Below are 22,798 nucleotides of genomic sequence, written 5' to 3'. Positions count from 1 at the left end.
AAATTCTCTAGAAGGAATCAATAGCAGAATAACTGAGGCAGAAGAACGGATAAGTGACCTGGATGATAAAATAGAGGAAATAACTACTCCAGAGCAGAATAAAGAAAAAAGAATGAAAAGAATTGAGGACAGTCTCAGAGACTTCTGGGACAACAATAAACACACCAACATTCGAATTATAGGGGTCCCAGAAGAAGAAGGGAAAAAGAAAGGGACTCAGAAAACATTTGAAGAGATTTTAGTTGAAAACTTCTGTAATATGGGAAAGGAAATAGTTAATCAAGCCCAGGAAGCACAGTGAGTTCCATACAGGAAAAAGCCAAGGAGAAACACGCCAACACACATATTAATCAAACTATAAAAAATTAAATACACAGAAAAAATATTAAAAGCAGCAAGGGAAAAAGAAAAAAAGCAAATAACATACAAGGGATTCCCCATAAGGTTAACAGCTGATCTCTCAGAAGAAACTCTGCAAGGCAGAGGGGAGTGGCAGGACATATTTAAGGTGATGAAATGGAAAAACCCACAACCACGATTACTCTACCCAGCAAGGACCTCATTCAGATTTGATGGAGAAATTAAAACATTTACAGACAAGCAAAAGCTAAGAGAATTCAGCACCACCAAACCAGCTTTACAACAAAGGCTAAAGGAACTTCTCTAGGCAGGAAACACAAGAGAAGGAAAACACCTACAATAACAAACCCAAAGCAATTAAGAAAATGGTAATAGGAACATACATATCGATAATTACCTTAAATATAAATGGATTAAATGCTCCAACCAAAAGACATAGACTGGCTGAATGGATATAAAAACAAGACCCATATATATGCTGTCTACAAGAGACCCACTTCAGACCTAGGGACACATACAGACTGAAAGTGAGGGGATGGAAAAAGATATTCCATTCAAATGGAAATCAAAAGAAGGCTGGAGTAGCAATTCTCATATCAGACAAAATAGACTTTTTTTCTATTTGTCAAAAAAAAAGACTATTACAAGAGACAAAGAAGGACACTACATAATGATCAAGGAATCAATCAAAGAAGAAGATATAACAATTGTAAATATTTATGCACCCAACATAGGAGCACCTCAATAAATAAGGCAAATACTAACAGCCATAAAAGGAGAAATTGACAGTAACACAATCATGGAGGGGACTTTAACACCCCACTTTTACCAATGGACAGATCATCCAAACTGAAAATAAATAAGGAAACACAAGCTTTAAATGATACATTAAACAAGATGGCATTAATTGATATTTACAGGAAATTCCATCCAAAAACAACAGAATACACTTTCTTCTGAAATGCTCATGGAACATTCTCCAGGATAGATCATATCTTGGGTCACAAATCAAGCCTTGGTAAGTTTAAGAAAATTGAAATCATATCAAGTATCTTTTCCAACCACAACGCTATGAGACTAGATATCAATTAAAAGAAAAGACCTGTAAAAAATACAAACACATGGAGGCTAAACAATACACTACTTAATAACCAAGAGATCAATGAAGATATCAAAGAGCAAATACAAAAATACCTAGATACAAATGAAAATGAAAACACGATGATCCAAAACCTATGGGATGCAGCAAAAGCAGTTCTAAGAGGGAAGTTTATAGCAATACAATCCTACCTCAAGAAACAAGAAATATCTGAAATAAACAACCTAACCCTACACCTAAAGCAATTAGAGAAAGAAGAACAATTAAACCCCAAAGTCAGCAGAAGGAAAGAAATCATAAAGATCAGATCAGAAATAAATGAAAAAGAAATGAAGAAAACAATAGCAAAGATCAATAAAACTAAAAGCTGGTTCTTTGAGAAGTTAAAAAAAAAATTGATAAACCATTAGCCAGACTCACCATGAAAAAAAGGGAGAAGACTCAAATCAATAGGATTAGAAATGAAAAAGGAGAAGTAACAACTGACCCTGCAGAAATACAAAGGATCATGAGAGATTACTACAAGCAGCCATATTCCAATAAAATGGACAACCTGAAAGAAATGGGCAAATTCTTAGAAAAGCACAAGCATCAGAGACAGAACCAGGAAGAAATAGAAAATACAAACAGACTCATCACAAGCACTGAAATTGAGACTGTGATTAAAAATCTTCCAACATACAAAAGCCCAGGACCAGATGGCTTCACAGGAGAATTCTATCAAACATTTAGAGAAGAGCTAACACTTACCCTTCTCAAACTCTTCCAATATATAGCAGAGGGAGGCATATGCTCAAACTCATTTTGCGAGACCGCCATCAACCTGATACCAAAACCAGACAAAGATGTCACAAAGAAAGAAAACTATAGGCCAGTATCACTGATGGACATAGATGCAAAAATCCTCACAAAATACTAGCAAACAGAATCCAAAAGCACATTAGAATGATCATAAAATATTATCATGTGGGTTTTATCCACAGAATGCAAGGATTCTTCAATATACACAAATCATTCAATGTGACACACCATATTAACAAGTTGAAGGAGAAAAACCATATGATCATCTCAATAGATGCAGAAAAATCTTTCGACAAATTTCAACATCTATTTGTGATAAAAATCCTCCAGAAAGTAGGCATAGAGGGAACTTACCTCAACATAATAAAGACCATATATGATAAATCCACAGCCAACATCATCCTCAATGGTGAAAAACTGAAACCTTTTCCACTAAGATCAGGAACAAGACAAGGTGCCCACTCTCACCACTATTATTCAACATAGTTTTGGAAGTTTTAGCCACAGCAATCAGAGAAGAAAAAGAAATAAAAGGAATCCAAATCAGAAAAGAAGATGTAAAGCTGTCACTGTTTGCAGATGACATGGTACTATACATAGAGAAACCTAAAGACTCTATCAGAAAACTACTAGAGCTAATCAATGAATTTGTAAAATAGCAGGATACAAAATTAATGCACAGAAATTTCTTGCGTTCCTATACACGAATGATGAAAATTGTGAAAGAGAAATTAAGGAAATACTCCCATTTACCACTGCAACAAAAAGAGTAAGTTCTAATGGGATTTGACCTGTTAGGTTTTGGACTAGGTTGGGACCCATCACCCTTAACTGGTTTTCAATTTCTTTTTTTGGAATGAGAATGTATATCCTATGCCTGTCCCACCATTGTATTTTGGAGCACATATCTTCTCTGGTTTCACAGGCTCACAGCTAGGGAGAATTTGCCTCAGAATAAATTATACACTGAATCTCACCCATACCTGATTTACATGATATATAGAAGAGACTTTGGACATGAAATTAGTACTGAAATGGGTAAAAGATTTTCGGGGCTGTTGGAATGGAGTGAATGTATTTCACATGAGAATAGGACCCGAAGTCTGTGGAGTTACAGGGAAGACTATTATGGACTGACTTATGTTCTTTCAAAATTTGTATGCTGAAATCCCAACCCCTCATGTGACAGTATTTGGAGATAGGGCCTTTCATAAAGTAATTCATTTTAAATGAGGGTGGGTCCATAATTCTGTAAGATGGTGCTCTTTTTTTTTTTTTTTTTTTTTCCACACACACACACTGTATTTTATTTTTACAAGAGATAAATAGACTGACACCAAGCATTGTACATGGATGACCACAACAAAAGCAACAATGATTGCAATTACCAAACATGAAACACACTCATACTATGTCATAATATTGACATTCAGTCCAGTAATCCTCCACTGTAACAGCTCCTTTACTTTGCAGTGAAAATTGATTTGTATATTCTTTGCCTCTGAGTCCTTGTGGGATTTTTTTTTTTTTTAATTCAGACAGAAAGTCACAAAAATTATACTCATCCTCATCAGTTCACTCAGTCCCATGTAATTAATTGTTTTTTTTCATCTTGATCTTTTGTTAGCACTTTTATGAGTTCATCAGTTTTTCATCAGAGTTCTGAAAATGCTTATTCATTCAGTTCAGCAGTACAGTCAGTTACCAGAAACCTGTACTTGTCAGAGTCTTTTCCATGAATTTCTTGAAGATGAAACCCTTTTATAGGAACATATTTGCAAAATCATCAGAGTACACCCAGAACTGTCTGTAAATGACAAAAGACTTAAAAATGACCACGGTAAAAGATTTGATGAAAGTTCATAATAATGCAGTTGACAAGAAAATTAGTTATTTCTGAGATATACATTTTAAAGTAATAACTAGGATTATTACTTATAACATTATACAAATAGAAATTGTACATATTTAAGGTGTAAAACATGATGTTTTTATAAACATATACATTATAAAATGATTACCACCATACGGTTAGTTTACACTTTCATCACCTCACATAATTAACACTTTTGTGATAAGAACATTTAAGTACTTTCAAGTATGTAATACCATACTGTTAACTATAGTCATCATGCTGTATATTAAATTCCCATAGCATATTCATCTTATAACTGGAAGTTTGTATCTTTTGACCAACACCCTTACCCCATTTTCCCCACCCCCCTTAGTCCCTGGTAACCACCAATCTACTCTGTTTATCTGAGTTCAGTTTATTTAGATCCCACATATAAGTGAAATTATGTTTCACTTCTGTTTATGGTTTATTTCACTTAGCAGAATGTCCTCCAAGTTCATCCATATTTTTACAAATGGCAGAACATCTATCTATATATATATAAAACATTTTCTCCATACATTCATTCATCTAGGGACAATTAGTGTTGTTCCCATATCTTGGCTACTGTGAATAATGCTACAATGAACAAAAAGGTGCAGATATCTCTTTGAGAATATACCCCAAAGTGGGATCAGTGGCTCATATGGTAGTTCTACTTTTTAATTTTTTGATGAACCTTGATACTGTTTTCCGTAGTAGTTGTACCAATTTACATTCCTACCAATAGTTCACAAGTTTCTCTCTTTTCCCTTGGCAACACTTATTATCCTTTGACTTTTTGATAATAGATATCCTAATAGATGTGAGATGACATTTTATTGGGATTGTTATTTGCATTTCTCTGATGATCTGTGATGTTGAGCATTTTTCCATATACCTGTTGGCTATTTGTATGTCTTATTTTGAGAAATGTTTATTCAGGTCATTTGCCTATTTTTCATTGGGTTATCTGTTTTTTCCTATTGATTATATAAAATCTTAATGTATTTTGGATTTTAACCTCTTATTGGATATATGATCTACAAATATTTTCTCCCATTCCAAGGGTTGTTTTTTCATTTACTTGATTGTTTCCTTTGCTGTGAAGAAACTTACTAGTTTGAAATAGTCCCACTTTAGTTTTGCTTTGGTAGCCTGAACTTTTGGTGTCAAATCCAAAAAACTCATTGTCAAGACCAATGTCAAGGAGCTTTCCCCTGATGTCTTCTCCTAGGATTTTCATGATTTTATGTCTTATATTTAAGTATTAAATCAACTTTGAGTTTAGTTTTATGTATAGTATAAGAGAGGAGTCCAGTTCTGGTTGTTTTGTATGTAGATGTTCAGTTTTCCCAGCACCATTTATTGGAAAGACTGTCCTTTATCCATTGTGTGTTCTTGATGTCTTTGTCAAAGATTAGTTGTTTGTTTATGTGTGGGTTTATTTCTGGGCTCTGTATTCTCTTTCATTGTCTACATGTCTGTTTTCAACACAACACCATACTCTTTTGATTATTATAGCTTGGGTATATTATTCAAAAACAAGAATCATTTAATGCCTCCAGCCTTGTTCTCCTTATTCAGAATTGCTTTAGCTATTTCGAGTCTTTTTTAGTTCCATATGAATTTTATAAATGTTCTTTCTATTTCTGTGAAAAATGCCATTGGAATTTTAATAGGGATTGCTTTGAATCTGTAGATTGCTTTGTGTACTGTGGACATTTTAATAACATTAATTCTTCCAATCCATGAGAACAGAATATATTTCCATTTATTTGTGTCTTTTCCAATGTTGTTCATCAATGTTTTATAGCATTTAGTGTACAAATCTTTCACCCCTTTGTTTAAATTTTATCTAAGTGTTATATTCTTTTTGATGCTGTGGTAAATGGGATTTTTTTTTACTGTCTTTTGGAATAGTTTGTTGTTAGTGTATAGAAATGAAACTGAGTTTTGTATGTTGATTTTGTATCTTGCAACTTTCCTGAATTGGTTTATTTATTTTAATAGTTATTTGGTGAAATTTTTAGATTTTTTCTTTTTATATATAAGATAATGTCATCTGCAAACACTGGCAATTTTACTTCTTCTCTGATTTGGAGCATCTTTATTTATTTATTTATTTTTTTGATGAATTGCTCTGGCTAGGACTTCTGTATTACGATGAATAGAAGTGGGGAGAGTAGACATCCTTGGCTTGCTCCTAATCTTAAAGAAAGAGCTTGCAGCTTTTCACCATTGAGTATGATGATAGCTGTGGGCTTGCCATATATGGCTTTTATTATGCTAATGTACACTCCTTCTATACCAAATTTGTTCAGAGTTTTTATCACGAAAGCATGTTGAATTTTGTCAAATTCTTTTTCTGCACCTATTGTGATGATCATATGGTTTTTATCCTTCCTTGTATTTAAGTAATATCATACAATTATTGATTTGAGTATATTGAACCATCCTTTCATCCCAGGGATAAATCCTTCTTGACCATGCTGTGATTCTGTCAATGTTCTGTTGAGTTGTGGTTGCTGTTATTTTGAGGGATATTTCCATCTATGTTCATCAAGGAAATAGGCCTGTAATTTTCTTTTCTTTTAGTGTCCTTGTCTGACTTTGGTGTCAAGGTAATGTTGTCCTAGTTTAATGAGTTTGGAAGTGTTATGTCCTCATCAGTTTTCTGGAAAAGTTTGAGAAGGATTGGTATTAATTCTAAATGTTTGGTAGAATTTCACCGGTAAGGCCATCTGGTCTTAGGCTTTACCCTGTTGGGAGATTTTTGATTGCTGATGAAATCCCCTTTTCATTATTGATTTAATCAGGTTTTCTATTTCTTCTTGATTCAGTTTTGATAGATTATATGTTTCTTGGAGTTTACTCATTTTTTCTAGGTTAGCCAACTTGTTGGCAAAGTATGTCTATAGCAGTCTCTTATAATCTTTTATATTTCTGTTATATCAGTTGTAATGTCTCCTCTTGCATTTCTAATTTCATTTTTTGAGTCTTATCTCTTTTTAGTTAGTTTCGTTAAGGGTTTGCCAATTTTGTATATTTTTTTCAAAAAGTCAAGTCTTACTTTTGTTGATATTTAAAATTCTGTTTTGTTTATTTCTCCTCTAATCTTTGTCATTTTCTTCTTTCTGCTAACTTTGGCCTCATTTTGTTCTTCTTTTTATAATTTCTTGAGGGGTAAATTTAAGTTGTTTGTGGTTATTCTTCTTTTTTAATTTTAATATTTATCACTGTAAATTTCTCTCTTAGTACTGCTTTTAATGCAGCTCATATGTTTTGATATGCTGTAATTTTGTTTTTGTTTGTTTTGATATATATTCTAATTTCATTTTTGATTTATTCTTTGATCTAATTGTTTTTCGAGACTGTGTTGTTTAATTTCCAAATATTTGTGAATTTTTACAGTTTTCATTTTATGATGGATTTTTAATTTAATTCCATTTTGGTCAGACAAGATACATAGTAAGATTTAAATTTACTGAAATTTGTTGAGGCTTGTCTTTTAACCTAACATATGTATAATCTATCTTGTAGAACATTCTGTGACCACATTAGAAAAATGTATATTTTGCTGCTACTGTTTGCAATGTTCTGTGTATGTCTGCTAGGTCCATTTGGTCTATTATGCTGTTCAAGTCCATTGTTTCTTTATTGATTTTCTGTCTGGATGATCTATTCATTATTGAAAATGGGGTTTTGAAATCTTCTACTATTATTATATTGCCATATATTTCCCCCTTCAGATCTGTTAACATTAGCTTATATGTCTAGGTGCTCAGATATTGGATCACATATATTTTTAATTGTTATAACTTTCTGATGCATTGACAGTTTATCAATATAAAATGACCTTCCTCATTTCTTGTCATTTTTTTTACTTAAATTTTATTTTGTTTATTGTAAATATACTCACTCTTACTTTCTTTTGCTTATTATCTGCATGGAATATTTTCCCATTCCTCTCATTTTCAGACTGTGTGTGTCCTTAATTCTAATCTGAGTCTCCTATAAACCACATGTGGTTGAACTTTTTTATTTAAATTTTGATTGGAGTACAGTTGATTTACAATGTTGTGTTAGTTTCAGGTGTAAAGCAAAGTGAATCAGTTATACATATACATATATCCACTCTTTTTTAGATTCTTTTCCCATATAGATCATTACAGAGTATTGAGATTTCCCTGTGCTATACAGTGATCTTTATCAGTTATCTATTTTATACATAGTAGTTTGTATATGTAAATCACAATCTCCCAACTTATCCTTGCTCCCCTTAACCCTGGTAACCATAAGTTTGTTTTCTACATCTGTACCTCTATTTCTGTCTTGTAGATAAGTTCATTTGTACCCTTTTTTAAGATTCCATATATAAATGATATCATATGATATTTGTCTTTCTCTGTCTGACTTATTTCACTCAGTATGACAATTTCTAGGTCCATTCACGTTGCTGCAAAAGGCATTATTTCATTCTTTTTTATGGCTGAGTAATATTCCACTGTATATATGTACAACATTTTCTTTATTCATTCCTCTGTTGAAGGACATTTAGGTTGCTTCCATTTTCTGGCCATTGTAAATAGTGCTGCAATGAACATTGGGGTGCATGTATCTTTTCAAATTATGATTTTCTCTGGATAAATGACCAGGAATGGAATTGCTGGATCATATGGTAGCTCTATTTTTAGTTTTTTAAGGAACCTCCATAATGTTCTCTATAGTGGCTCTATCAAATTACATTCCCATCAACAGTGTAAAATGGTTCCCTTTTCTCCACACCCTCTCCAGCATTTATTGTTTGTAGACTTTTTGATGATGGCCTTTCTGACAAGTGTGAGGTGATACTTCATTGTAGTTTTGATTTGCATTTCTCTAATAATTAGTGATGTTGAGCATCTTTTCATGTGTTTGTTTCCATCTGTATGTCTTCTTTTGAGAAACGTCTATTTAGGTCTTCCACCCATTTTTTGATTGGGGTTTGTTTTTGTTCTTTTTTTTGGTATTGAGCTGCATGATCTGTTTGTGTATTTTGGAGATTAATCCTTTGTCATTTGTTTCATTTGCAAATATTTTCTCCATTCTGAGGGTTGTCTTTACGTCTTGTTTATGGTGTCCTTTGCTGTGCAGAAGTTTTTAAGTTTAGTTAGGTTCCATTTTTTATTTTTGTTTTTATTTTCATTACTCTAGGAGATGGGTCAAGAAAGATTTTGCTGCCATTTATCTCAAAGAGTGTTCTGCCTTGTTTTCCTCTAAGAGTATTATAGTATCTGGTCTTACATTTAGGTCTTTAATACATTTTGAGTTTCTTTTTGTGTATGATGTTAGGGAGTGTTCTAATTTCATCCTTTTACATGTAGCTGTCCAATTTTCCCAGCACTTTATTTATTGAAGAGACTGTCTTTTCTCCACTGTATTTTCTTGACTCTTTTGTCATACATTAGAAGATGATAGGTGAGTGGGTTTATTCCTGGACTTTGTATCCTGTTCCACTGATCTATATTTCTGTTTTTGTGCCAGTACCATAATGCTTTGATAACTGTAGCTTTGTAGAATAGTCTAACGTCAGGGAGCCCGATTCCTCCAGCTCCGTTTTTCTTACTCAAGATTGCTTTGGCTATTCGTGGCCTTTTGTGTTTCCATACAAATTGTAAATTTTTTTGTTCTAATTCTGTGAAAATTGCCATTGGTAATTTGATAGAGATTGCATTGAATCTGTAGATTGTTTTGAGTAGTATAGTCATTTTAACAATATTGATTCTTCAAATCCAAGAATATGGTATATCTCTCCATCTGTTTGTGTCATCTTTGATTTCTTTCATCAGCATCTTATAGTTTTCAGGGTACAGGTCTTTTGCCTCCTTAGGTAGGTTTTTTCTTAGGTATATTATTCTTTTTGATGCAGTGGTAAAGGGGAATATTTCCTTAATTTACTTTTCTGATCTTTCATTGTTAGTGTATTATAGGAATGCAAGAGATTTCTATGTATTAATTTTGTATCCTGAAACATTACCAAATTCATTAATGAGCTCTAGTAGTTTTCTGGTAGCATCTTTAGGATTTTCTATGTAGCGCATCATGTCATCTGCAAACAGTGACAGCTTTACTTCCTTCCCAATTTTGATTCCTTTTGTTTCTTTTTCTTCTTTGACTGTCGTGGCTAGGACTTCCAAAACTATGTTGAATGAGAGTGGCAGTGTGGACATCCTTGTCTTATTCCTGATTTTAGAGGAAACGTTTTCAATTTTTCATGATTGAGAATGACGTTTGCTGTGGGTTTGTCATATAATGGTTAAAATTTTTAAAAATTCATTTAGCCACTCCATGTCTTTTGATTGAGGCATTCAATCTATTTTTATTTAAAGTAATTAATGATTAGGACTTACTATTGCCGTTTTGTTACTTGATTACTGACTGTTTTATCATTCCTTTTCCCCTCTTTTACTCTCTTGCTCTCTTTATTTGTCACTTGTTCTACATAGGCAATGCAATCCCTATCAAAATCCTAGTGGTATTTTTAACAACAATATAAAAAAAAAGTTCTAAAATTCATATGGAAATGCAAAACACCAGAAAGAGCCAAAACAATCTTGATAGAGAAGAATAAAGTTGGAGGAAACAGCACACTTGCTAATTTCAAAATATATTACAAACCTCGAATAATAAAAACTGTATGTCGTAGACATAAAAACAGAATTTACACCAAAGATACAATTTGAGAGCCCAGAAATAATCCTATGTATAAACAGACAAGTGATTTTTGGCAAGGCTACCAAGAATACACAATGGGGAAAGGAATGTTTCTTCAACAAATAGTGTTAAGAGTGCTGGGAATTCACATAAAGAAAGAAAGAAAGAAAGGAAGAAAGGAAGAAAGAAAAAAAGAAATTTGACCCTTATATTACACCATATACAAAAATTTTCTCAAAATTGATTAAATAATTAAAACTATGATCTAGAAGTCTAAAATTCCTAAAAGAAAACATGGGGCAAAATCTTCATGACATTGATATTTGCAATGCTTTCTTGGATATAAAACCAAAAACACAAGCAACAAAATAAAACTTAGACAATTAAGACTACGTCAATGTAAAAACTTTTCTGCACAGAAGAGGAAAGAATTAATAGAGTGGAAAGGTAAATTATCAGATGACATTTCTCCCATTGCAAACCATATATTTGAAAAGGATTAATATCCAGTGTCTAAAGAACTTCTACCAGTCAATGGAAAAAACAAATAACCTGATTAAAAATGGACTAATGACTTGAATATTCATTTCTCCAAAGAAGACATAAAGATAGCCAGCAGGTATATGAAGATGCCCAATATCACTAATCATTATTGAAATGGAAACCAAAATAACAATGAGTTATCATCTCACATCTACTAGGATGGCTTATGTCAAAGTCAAACTGAATGTTGAGGTGCCTGTGGCAATTTCTTAAAATAAGACAACAGTGAAGTTTGTCTCATCAACTGACTCTTCTTTTATAAAAGATTTCTGTGTATCATACAATGCAGTTTGATAGCATTTTACTCAGAGTAGAATGTCTTTCAAAATTGGAGTCAATGCTCTCAAACCCTGCCACTGCTTTACCAACTAAGCTTATGTAATATTCTAAATACTTTGTTGTCATCTCAACCATCTTCACAGCATCTTCAAGAGAATTAGATTTCATCTCAAGAAACCACTTTTTTTTGCTAATCCATAAGAAGCAACTCCTCATCCATTAAAGTTTTATCATGAGATTTTAGCAATTTAGTCACATCTTCAGGCTTCACTTCTAATTCTAGTTCTTTTGCCATTTCCACCACATCTGGAGTCACTTCCCCCACTGAAGTCTTGAATGACTTAATGTCATCTATTATGCTTGGAATTGAGTTTTTCCAAACTCCTGTTAATGTTGATATGTTGGCTTTTCCCATGAATTACAATTTTTCTTAATGGCATCTAGAATAGTGAATCCTTTCCAGAAGGCTTTTAACTTACTTTGCCCAGATTCTTCTGAGGAATCACTATGTTTGGCAGCTATGTCCTTAGAAAATGTATTTCTTAAATAATAAGGAAAGTCAAATGACTTGAAATGAGAATAAGCCAAAATGACCCATTGCAACATCAATCTCCTTGTACTTCTCCATCAGAGCTTGTGAAAGACCAGGTGCATTTTCAATGAACAGTAATATTTTGAAAGGAATCTTTTTTCTGACCAGTAGGTCTCAGCAGTGAGCTTAAAATATTCAGTAAACCATATTGTAAACAGATGTGCAGTCATCCAGGCTTTGTTGTTCCATTTGTAGAGCCCAGGCAGAGTAGATTTAACATAATTCTTAAGGTCCCTAGGATTTTTGGAATGGTAAATGAGCATTGGCTTCAACTTAAATTCACCAGCTGTGTTAGCCTCTCACAAGAGAGTCAGCGTGTCCTTTGAAGGTTTGAGGTCAGACATTGTCTTCTCCTCTCTAGCTATGAAAGTCCTAGATGCCATCTTCTTCCAATAGAAAGATGTTTCATCTACATTGAAATCTATCATTTAGTGTAGTCACCTTCATTAGTTATCTTAGCTAGATCTCCTGGATAACTTTTTGCAGCTTCTATATCAGCACTTACACTTTGATGTTATCAAGATGGCTTCTTTCCTTAAACCTCATGAACCAACATCTGCTAGCTTTAAACTTTTCTTCTGCAGCTTCAGCCTTCTCTTCTTCATTGAAGAGAGTTAGAACCTTGCTCTGGATTAGGCTGTGGCATAAAGGAATGTTGTGGCTGGTTTCATCTTTTATCCAGACCACTCAAACTTTATCCATATCAGCAATAAGGCAGTTTCACTCTCTTATCATTTGTGTGTTCACTGGAGTAGTACTTTTAAATTCATTTATGAAGTCTTCCTTTGCATTCACAATTTGGCTGTGCATTCACAACTTGTCCATTTGGTACAAGAGGCCTAGCTTTCAGCCTCTCTCTACTTTTGACATGCCATCCTCACTAAGCTTAATCGTTTCTATGGTTTGATTTAAAGTGAGAGTCTTGTGACTCTTCCTTTAACTTGAACACTTAAAGGTCATTGTAAGATTATTAATTGGCCTAATTTCAATATTATGGTGTCTCAAGTAATAGGGAGGGAGAGAGATGGGGGAATGGTTGGTTGGTGGAGCAGCCAGAACTCACACCACATTTATTCACTGTCTTGTATGAGCACAGTTTGTGGTGCCCCAAAATAATTACAATAGTAACACCAAAGATCACTGATCACAAATCATCATAAATATAATAATAATAAAAAGTTTAAAATATTGTGAGAATTACCAAAATTTCACACAGAGACATGAAGTGAGCAAATGTTGTTGGGAAAATGGTGGTGATAAACTTTCTTGATGCAGGGTTGCCACAGACCTTCTATTTGTAAAAACCACAGTATCCCCTAAGAACAATAATACAAAGCACAAACAAACAATATATGCTTTTATAGTGTTGTTCAATGTTATATTTTCTCACTGATCTTTTATCTGGTCATTCTACCCATTATTGAAATTGGAGTACTGAAATTCCTAATTCTTAGGAATTCTAATTCTTCTAATTCTTCTCCCTTCAGTTCTGTCAATGTTTGCTTCATAAATTTTGGAGTTCTGATGTTGGTGCATATATATTTTAATTGATTAACGTTCTTGGTTAATTACCCCTTTTATTAATATACTTGTTCTTTGCTTCCTGTAACAATTTTTGACTTAATGTCTATTTTCTATGATATTTGTATAGGCACTACCGTTCTATTTTTCTTTCTGTTTGCATTAAATTCTTTTTTTTTTTCTATCCTTCAATTTAAAACTATATGTGTCTTAAGATCTAAAGTGAATCTCTGGTAGGTAACATATAGGCAGATCATTTTTTTTAATCCATTCTGCCTATATGCTTTTGATTGGGGAGTTTATATTACGTCTACTTTTAATGTACTGACTGATAAAACTTATTTTTGCATTTTGCTATTTATTTTCCATAAGTCTTATAGCTTTTTAGTCTCCCATTTCCTCCATTACTTCTTTCATTTATGTGTAGCTGAATTTTATAGTGACACATTTTAATTTCCTTATTATTTCCTTTCGTTTTGTGCATATTCTACTGATATATTTTGTGTGGTTTCCATGAGCATTACATATGACATTCTAAAAGTATAATAATATAATTTTAATTGATATAAAATTAACTCTAATTACATTCACAATCTCTTCTCCTATATAGCTCTGATGACACTTATGTCATATTAATTACATTTTTATACATAATGTACCCTTAACATAAACTTAAAATTAATTTTACGTCCCATGTTTTAAATCATGTAGAAAATAAAAAGCAGAGCTACAAGCCAAAATAACAATAAAGATTTTTTTTAAATTTACCATGTATTTAACTTTATTGGAGATATTTCTATTTTCATGTGTTTTCAAGTTAGTGTCTAGAGTCTTTTCACTTCAACCTGAAGGACTTTCATTAGCAACTCTTTTTTTTAATTTTTTAAAAAATTTTTTGGCTGTGTTGGGTCTTCGTTTCTGTGTGAGGGCTTTCTCTAGTTGTGGCAAGTGGGGGCCACTCTTCATCGCGGTGCACGGGCCTCTCATTATTGCAGCCTCTCTTGTTGTGGAGCACAGGCTCCAGTCACGCAGGCTCAGTAGTTGTGGCTCACGAGCCTAGTTGCTCCACGGCATGTGGGATCTTCCCAGACCAGGGCTCGAACCCGTGTCCCCTGCATTGGGAGGCAGATTCTCAACCACTGCGTCACCAGGGAAGCCCAACTAGCAACTCTTGTTTTGCAGGTCTAGTTATATTGGACTCCTTCTGGTTTATCTGGTAATGTATTAATTTTCTACTGATTTTTGAAGGACAGTTTTCCTGCTATAGAATCCTATAGAGACAGGGTTTTTTTCCTGCTTTCAGCAGTTTAAATATATCATCTCACTGTTTTCTGAGGTCCAAGGTTTTTGCTGATATTTCAGCTAATAGTTTCATTGAGAATCTTTTATACATCATGAGTCACTTTTCTCTTGCTGCCTTCAATATTCTTTCTTAAAATTTTTTTTGACTTTTGACAATTTGATTATTATATGTTTCAGTCTGAATCTCTTTGAGTTTATCCTGTCTGAACCTTCATTGAGCTGCCTGAATTTTTAGATTCACATCTTTCATCAAATTTGGGATGATTTAGGCCATTATTTCTTCAAATAATCTCTCTACAGCTTTCTCTCTCTATTCTCTTTGTGAGACTCTTTTCATGCAAATATTGGTCTGTCTGATGGTTTCCCAAAATTCTATTAGGCTCTGCTAATTTTTTCCATTGTTTTATTTTTGTGTGTGTTCCTCAGATTTGATAAATTCAATTGTTTGTCTTCAAACTATTTCTTCTGCCTGTTCAAATCTGGTTTGAACGATTTTAGTGAATTTTTCAATTCAGCATTTTTTCAACTCCAGAGTTTATTTCTTCTCATAATATCTCTTTGTTGATATTCTCATTTTGAATATACATTGTTGTCCCGATTTTATTTAGTTATTTGTCATGTTTTCCATTAGGTCTTTGGGGATTTAAAGAGAGTTTTTTTTTAACATCTTTGCCTAGCAAGTCCAGTGTTTGTGCATCCTCTGGGACTAGTTTCTCCCAATTTCTTTTCTTTTTTTTTTTCCTTCATGAGTTTCTGTTTCTTTGTATGCCTTGTGATGTTTTGTTGTTGTTGATAATTTTTGTTTGTTTGTTTTAAAGAGGCAAATCTCCCAGGTTTTTGCAGACTTGCTCTGTTCTTTGCTTATCTGTTGCCAATTAGCTGGAAAAGCTCTGAGCCTAGAAAGCAGCCCAAAATGAATGCTTAAGGTCTTTTCAACTCTTCTGAGTATGTCTATTGCCTGAACCTGCATATGGCTTCCTCAATTATTCTGTATTCATAACCACATTTGAATGTCTTAATTTTCCAAATATTCTCAGCCCAGATTCCCCTCAGGGCTTTAGATGGTCTGTTTTATGGCCCTACCTGTAATTTTTTGACCCAGGTGTCTGTGTGTCTATTGTCCCCTTCTGCTTTCACCAGCCATGGCTCCAATTTTCCTCACCTGATAGCCAAATTAGGGGAAACAGAAACCAGTCTATCAGACAGTTCAAAGACTAGTTAGAATTTAGCAAATACGAGTTGCTTTACTTCTTTACGTTCTGTAGAAAGAATTGAAATCTGGACTGCCACTGTCTCCAGAATAAGACCTCACCATGCCAGGGAGAATGTGGAGCAAAAGCAAGTAAAACCACTACAAAATTTCCTATTGTTTAGAATATAACATTTTTTTTTTGATTGGGTGTTTGCTTGGTTGCTGTAGTATTTGGTATATATACACATATACCTAAAAATACAGTATTGGTATTATTATTTTACACAATTAAAGGAAGAAAGAGAAAATAAAACCACAGTGTCATTGATATTTATGCATATGTTTATTAGTCCTAGTGTAATTTATTCCTGTGGATTTGAATAAGCATCTATAGTCACTTTCTTTGTAGATTAAGCACTTCCATTAATATATTTTTGTATGGATATATTTTTAAATTATTTTTTATTGGATTACCGAGGATTTACAATCTTGTGTTAGTTTCTGCTGTACCGCAAAGTGAATCAGTTACATATATATATATATCTCCACTCTTTTTTAGATTATTTTCCCATATAGGTCATTAAAGAGTATTGAGTAGAGTCCCCTGTGCTATACAGTAGGTTCTTAATAGTTATCTATTTTATATGTAGTAGAGTTTATATGTCAATCCCAATCTCCCAATTTATCCCTCCCTCTCTTTCTCCTTGGTAACCATAAGTTTGTTTTCTACATCTGTGACTCTATTTCTGTTTTGTAAGTAGTTCATATCTATCATTGTTTTAAATTCAACATAAAAGCAATATTATATGATATTTATCTTTCTCTGTCTCACTTACTTCACTCAGCATGACAATCTCTAGATACATCCATGTCGTGGCGAATGGCATTATTTCATTCTCTTTTGTTGGCTGAGCAATAGTTCATTGTTTACATGTACCACATCTTCTTTATCCATTCCTCTCTTGATGGAAATTTAGGTTGCTTCTGAGTCCTGGCTATTATAACAGTGCTGCAATAAATATTGGGGTGCATGCATCTTTCAAACTCTTGTTTTCTTCAGATATATGCGCAGGAGTGGTATTGTTGGATCACATGGTAGCTTTATTTTTTGTTTTTGAAGGAACCTCCATACTGTTCTCCATAGTAACTGTACCAATTTACATTCCCACCAACAGTGTAGGAGGGTTCCCTTTTATCTACACCCTCTCCAGCATTTAAAATTTGTAGATTTTTTTTCTGCCCAAAGAAGAACTCTATTGACATTAATTATTACATAATAATAAAAGCATTAATAAGCAGTTAATAAGAATTTTTAAACAAACATTTTATCCTAACAAATAGAATCTACTTAAGTAATTATTAAAATATATTCATGAAAAATATATTCTTAAATAAAATCATGAGAATTCTTCATATTCCAGAATACACTCTTATTACTCTTTCATTTTTATGATATTTCATCTCTTCCTCTATCTGAACCTCAAAATCTAGCTGTCATAGCAAGAGATGGAGTAAGAAAACAAAACATTATTTAAAACACTGTTAGGCAACAAATATTTTTTTAATTAATTTTTATTGGAGTATAGTTGCTTTACAAGGTTGTTACATTCTGCTGTACAGCAAAGTTAATCAGTTATACGTATAGATATATCCCCTCTTTTTTAGATTTGTTTCCCATTTATGTCACCACACAGCACTGAGTAGAGTTCCCTGTGCTATACAGTAGTTTCCCATTAGTTATCAATTTTATACATAGTATCAATAGTGTATATATGTCAACACTAATCTCTCAATTCATCCCACATACGTTTCTCCCTTGATGTCCATACATTTCTTCTCTACCTTTGTGTCTCTATTTCTGCTTTGCAAATAAGATCATCTGTACAATTTTTCTGGGTTCCATATATATGAGTCAATATAGGATATTTGTTTTTCCCTTTCTGACTTACTTCACTATGTATGACAGTTTCTAACTCTATCCATGTCTCTACAAATGAACCAACTTTGTTCCTTTTTATGGCTGAGTAATAGTCCATTGTATCTATGTACAACATTGTGCTACATTTTCTTTATCCATTCCTCCCTTGATGGACATTTAGGTTGCTTCCATGTCCTGGCTGTTGAAAATAGTGCTGCAGAAGAGACCTTCAAGATGGTGGAGGAGTAAGACGTGGAGATCATCTACCTCCCCACAAATACATCAGAAATACATCTACATGCGGAACAACTCCTACAGAACACCTACTGATTGCTGGCAGAAGACTGCAGACTTCCCAAAAGGCAAGAAAATCCCCACGTACCTGGGTAGGACAAAAGAAAAAAGAAAAACAGAGACAAAAGAATAGGGATGGTACCTGACCCTCTGGGAGGGAGCTGTGAAGGAGGAAAAGTTTCCACACACTAGGATGTCCCTTCACTGGCAGAGATGGGAGGTGGGCTGGGGGGAAGCTTTGGAGCAACGAAGGACAGTGCAGCAACAGGGGTGCAGAGGGCAAAGTGGAGAGATTCCCGCACAGAAGATCAGTGCCAACAAGCACTCACCAGGCTGAGAGGCTCGTCTGCTCACCTGCTGGGGCTGTTGGGGGCTCAGAGCTGAGGCTCGGGCTTCAGAGGTCAGATCCCAGGGAGAGGACTGGGGTTGGCTGGTGAACACAGCCTGAAGGGAGCTGGTGTGCCACAGCAAGCCAGGAAGCAGTCCAGGAAAAAGTCTGGACCTGCCTAAGAGGCAAGAGACCATTGTTTTGGGGTGTACGAGGAGAGGTGATTCAGAGCACTGCCTAAATGAGCTCCAGAGATGGGCGTGAGCCACGGCTATCAGTGCAGACACCTGAGATGGGCGTGAAATGCTAAGGCTGCTGCTGCAGCCACCAAGAAGCCTGTGTGCAAACACAGGTCACTATCCACACCACCCCTCCTGGGAGACTGTGCAACCCGCCACTGTCACGGTCCCACGATCCAGGGACAACTTCACCAGGAGAACACACTGTGCACCTCACACTGTTGCAATGTCATGCAGGAGGCTTCCACGGGAGGCTCGCCTCACATTCCATACCCCTCCCTCCAGCCCTCCTGGCCTGAGTGAGCCAGAGCCCCCTAATAACCTGTTAATTTAACCCTATCCTGTATGAGTGAAGAAAACATGCCCTCAGGCGACCTACATGCAGCGGTGGGGCCAAATCCAAAGCTGAACCCAAGGAGCTGTGCAAACAAAAAGAGAAAGGGAAATTTCTCCCAACAGCCTCAGAAGCAGTGGATTAAAGCTCCACAATCGGAGCTAGGAGAAGATGGCGGAAGAGTAAGACGTGGAGATCACCTTCCTCCCCACAGATATATCAGAAATACATCTACACGTGGAACTGCTCCTATAGAACACCCACTGAACACTGGCAGAAGACAACACACCTCCCAAAAGGCAAGAAACTCCCCACGTACCTGGGTAGGGCAAAAGAAAAAAGAAACAACAGAGACAAAAAATAGGGATGGGACCTGCACCAGTGGGAGGGAGCTGTGAAGGAGGAAAGGTTTCCACACACTAAGAAACCCCTTTGTGGGCTGAGACTGAGTGGCAGAGGGGGGAAGCTTCGGAGCCATGGAGGAGAGCGCAGCAACAGGGGTGCGGAGGGCAAAGCGGAGAGATTCCCGCACAGAGGATCAGTGCTGACCAGCACTCACCAGCCCGAGAGGCTTGTCTGCTCACCTGCTGGGGTGGGCGGGGGCTGGGAGTTGAGGCTCGGGCTTCTATGATATTGCAGGGAGAGGACTGGGGTTGGCTGCGCGAACACAGCCTGAAGGGGTTAGCACACCACAGCTAGCCGGGAGGGAGTCCAGGAAAAGGTCTGGAGCTGCCGAAAAGGCAAGAGACTTTTTCTTGCCTCTTTATTTCCTGGTGTGTGAGGAGTTGGGATTCAGAGCGCTGCCTAAATGAGCTCCAGAGACAGGCACGAGCCACGGCAATCAGCGTGGACCCCAGAGACGGGCATGAAATGCTAAGGCTGCTGCTGCCACCACCAAGAAGCCTGTATGCAAGCACAGGTCACTATCCACACGGCCCCTCCCGGGAGCCTGTGCAGTCCGCCACTGCCAGGGTCCCGTAATCCAGGGACAACTTCCCTGGGAGAACGCATGGCACGCCTCAGGCTGCTGCAACGTCACGTAGGCCTCTGCCGCCGCAGGCTCGCCCTGCATCCATACCCTTCCCTCCCCCGGGCCTGAGTGAGCCAGAGCCCCTGAAGAAGCTGCTCCTTTAACCCCGTCCTGTCTTAGCGAAGAACAGACGCCCTCAGGCGACCTACACGCAGAGGTGGGTCCAAATCCAAAGCTGAAACCAGGGAGCTGTGCGAACAATGAAGAGAAGGGGAAATTTCTCCCAGCAGCCTCAGAGGCAGCGGATTAAAGCTCCACAAACAACTTGATGTACCTGCATCTGTGGAATACCTGAATAGACAACAAATCATCCCAAATTGAGGAGGTGGACTTTGGGAGCAAGATATATTATTTATTTCCCTTTTCCTCTTTTTGTGAGTGTGTATGTGTATGCTTCTGTGTGAGATTTGTGTGTACAGCTTTACTTTCACCATTTGTACTAGGATTCTGTCCGTCCACTTTTTCTGTTTTTTGTTTTTATTTTTACTTAATTTTTTTTTCTTTTTCTCTTAATAATTATTTTTTTTATTTTAATAACTTTATTTTATCTTACATTATTTAATTTTATTCTCTTTCTTTTTTTTTCTATTTTTTCTCCCTTTTATTCTGAGCCGTGTGGATGAAAGGCTCTTGGTGCTCCAGCCAGGCATCAGGGCTGTGCCTCTGAGGTGGGAGAGCCAACTTCAGGACACTGGACCACAAGAGACCTCCCAGCTCCATGTAATATCAAATGGTGAAAATTTCCCAGAGATCTCCATCTCAACACCAAGACCCAGCTTCACTCAATGACCAGCAAGCTACAGTGCTGGGCACCCTATGCCAATCAACTAGCAAGAAAGGAACACAAAAAGACCCATTAGCAGAGAGGCTGCCTAAAATCATAATAAGACCACAGACACCCCAAAACACACCACCAGACATGGACCTGCCCACCAGAAAGACAAGATCCAGCCTCATCCACCAAAACACAGGCACTAGTCCCCTCCACCAGGAAGCCTACACAACCAACCTTAGACACTGGGGACAGACACCAAAAACAATGGTAACTACGAACCTGCAGCCTGCAAAAAGGAGACCCCAAACACAGTAAGATAAGCAAAATGAGAAGACAGGAAAACACAGAGCAGATGAAGGAGCAAGGTAAAGACCCAGCAGACCTAACAAATGAAGAGGAAATAGGCAGTCTACCTGAAAAAGAGTTCAGAATAATGATAGTAAAGATGATACAAAATCTTGGAAATAGACAAAATGCAAGAAACATTTAACAAGGATGTAGAAGAACTAAAGATGAAACAAGCAACGATGAACAGCACAATAAATGAAATTAAAAATACTCTGGAAGGGATCAATAGCAGAATAACTGAGGCAGAAGAACGGATAAGTGACCTGAAGATAAAAGAGTGGAAATAACTACTGCAGAGCAGAATAAAGACAAAAGAATGAAAAGAACTGAGGACAGTCTCAGAGCCCTCTGGGACACCATTAAATGCAACAACATTCGAATTATAGGGGTCCCAGAAGAAGAAGAGAAAAAGAAAGGGACTGAGAAAATATTTGAAGAGATTATAGTAGAAAACTTCCCTAATATGGGAAAGGAAATAGTTAATCAAGTCCTGGAAGCACAGAGAGTACCATACAGGATATATCCAAGGAGAAACACACCAGGACACATATTAATCAAGCTATCAAAAATTAAATATAAAGAAAACATATTAAAAGCAGCAACAGAAAAACAACAAATAACACACAAGGGAATCCCCATAAGGTTAACAGATGATCTTTCAGCAGAAACTCTGCAAGCCAGAAGGGAGTGGCAGGACATACTTAAAGTGATTAAAGAGAAAAACCTACAACCAAAATTACTCTCCCCCAGCAAGGATCTCATTCAGATTTGATGGAGAAATTAAAACCCTTACAGACAAGCAAAAGCTGAGAGAGTTCAGCACCACCAAACCAGCTTTACAACAAATGCTAAAGGAACTTCTCTAGGCAAGAAACACAAGAGAAGGAAAATACCTACAATAACAAACCCAAAACATTTAAGAAAATGGGAATAGGAACATACATATCGATAATTACCTTAAATGTAAGTGGATTAAATGATCCCACCCAAAGAAACAGACCGGCTGAATGGATACAAAAACAAGACCCATATATATGCTGTCTACAAGACACCCACTTCAGACCTAGGGACACATACAGACTGAAAGTGAGGGGATGGAAAAAGATATTCCATGCAAATGGAAATCAAAAGAAAGCTGGAGTAGCAATTCTCATATCAGACAAAATAGACTTTAAAAATAAAGACTATTACAATGGACAAAGAAGGACACTATATAATGATCAAGGGATCGATTCAAGAAGAAGATATAACAATTGTAAATATTTATACACCCA

This window comes from Balaenoptera physalus, assembly GCF_965194825.1.
Source record: "Balaenoptera physalus genome assembly, chromosome: X".
NCBI classification, from domain to species: Eukaryota; Metazoa; Chordata; class Mammalia; order Artiodactyla; family Balaenopteridae; genus Balaenoptera; species Balaenoptera physalus.
The sequence above is the reverse complement of the archived record's forward strand: the minus strand, read 5'-3'. Positions refer to the sequence as shown.